General features: G+C 33.3%; 1 pseudogene; it reads left to right on the top strand.

Moving 5' to 3' along the window:
* The first annotated feature begins 243 nt into the window (after positions 1–243).
* LOC119525923 lies at positions 244–1391 on the top strand (annotated as a pseudogene).
* Positions 1392–1907: the final 516 nt, after the last annotated feature.

The raw sequence follows: 1907 nt of genomic DNA, 5'->3' as shown, positions 1-1907 counted from the left end.
AATGCTGCTGCATATATAGTGTAGATATCCAAATTAGTCCAAAGAAGGAAAGAACTAAAGTTTCCTACAATATCTGGAAATAAATCATTTATTATTTATGCTTCAAGTTAAAGTAGCTGTTTTTTAAAATAGCAAATGACTCAATTTTTGACATTCTGTTGTAGGAAAAATCCCTGAAGAATAAAACAACACACAAGGAACATGTCAACTGGCATCTTCACTGTTTGAGCCCTACAGAAGACAATGTGAAGTCACATGGTAACAATTATGACTACTTCAATCAGCAACTGGTCATACTTCTCCCATGGAACACGCTTTATAACTAATCACAGCAACTAATCGGCACAAAACTTCTCAGGAGTGTCAAATGTCACCACCTGTTTTATGGATGAAAAATTACTATCTAGTGTGCTAATAACAACATTCTACTCTATTATTTTCATTGTGGGACTGATTGGGAACATAATCGCCCTCTATGTATTTCTGGGTATCCACTGCAAAAGAAATTCCATTCAAATTTATGTACTTGATGTAGCCATTGCAGACCTCCTACTCATCTTCTGCCTCCCTTTCCAAATAATGTATCACATTAACCAAAACAAGTGGACACTAGGTGTGATTCTTTGCAAGGCTGTGGGAATGCTATTTTATACGAACATGTACATTAGTATTATTTTACTTGGATTCATCAGCTTGGATCGCTACATAAAAATTAATTGGTCTGTACAACAACAGAAAGCATTAACAACCAAACAAAGTATTTATGTTTGCTGTACAGTATGGGCAACTGCTCTTGGTGGATTTTTAACTATGATTATCTTAACACTTAAGAAAGAAGGGCATAATTCCACAATGTGTTTCCATTATAGAGATAAGCATGATGCAAAAGGAGAAGCAATTTTTAACTTCATTCTTGTGTAATGTTCTGGCTAATTTTCCTACTAACAATCCTTTCATATATTAAGATTGGCAAGAATCTATTGAGGATTTCTAAAAGGAGGTCAAAATTTCCTAATTCTGGTAAATATGCCACAATAGCCCGGAATTCCTTTATTGTACTTATCATTTTTACTATATGCTTTGTTCCTTATCACGCCTTTCGATTCATCTACATTTCTTCACAGCTAAATATGTCATCTTGCTACTGGAAGGATACTGTTCACAAAACGAATGAGATCATGCTGGTTCTCTCGTCTTTCAATAGTTGCCTAGATCCAGTTATGTACTTCCTGATGTCCAGTAACATCTGCAAAACAATGTGCCAACTGATTTCTAGACGATTTGAAGGGGAAGCAAGCAGGAGTGAAAGCACCTCAGAATTTAAAGCAGGGTACTCCCTGCATGATACATCTGTTGGAGTTAAAATTTAGTCTACTTCTCAAAGTACTTGAGCTAAACTATTAAAAACAATGATAAAAAGCAGCTCTTAATTCCTTGAAGAACTAAACAAGTATGAAACAAAGCTCTAGCATTTACAAAACTCAGATATTCTCAAAGCTCTTTTCTTACTTGTGGTATTTCATTGGCTTAATTGTAAAATATTTCAAGGGAAAGAAAACCTTATAATCATCATTAGATTTTAAATGTTATGTAAAATCTTTGAAAAATTGTTAACCTAACACTTTTAATATAGATTATAAGGTTAAGTGAAATTCATGGCTTTAACAATAAAATAATTAAAGAAAATGTCAGTTTCTAATGTCACTAAAGTAGTTATTAAAATCAAGCACATGATACTAATTTAAATGGTGTGTAAAGTAAGAGTTAAATGCTTTGAGGGCCTACTTGAAATGTCAGAAAATATATGTCCATTTGACATTTTAAAAGCTTGTATAATTTGCCAGTGTATCCATTTGTGCCCAGGCCTATCCAGTGAAATGATAATTAACAAAATTCCAATACAAAAG

This window comes from Choloepus didactylus (genome assembly GCF_015220235.1).
Source record: "Choloepus didactylus isolate mChoDid1 chromosome Y unlocalized genomic scaffold, mChoDid1.pri SUPER_Y_unloc1, whole genome shotgun sequence".
In the NCBI taxonomy this organism is placed as follows: domain Eukaryota; kingdom Metazoa; phylum Chordata; class Mammalia; order Pilosa; family Megalonychidae; genus Choloepus; species Choloepus didactylus.
Note: the sequence above shows the minus strand (reverse complement) of the source record. Positions and strands in the feature narration are given on the sequence as shown.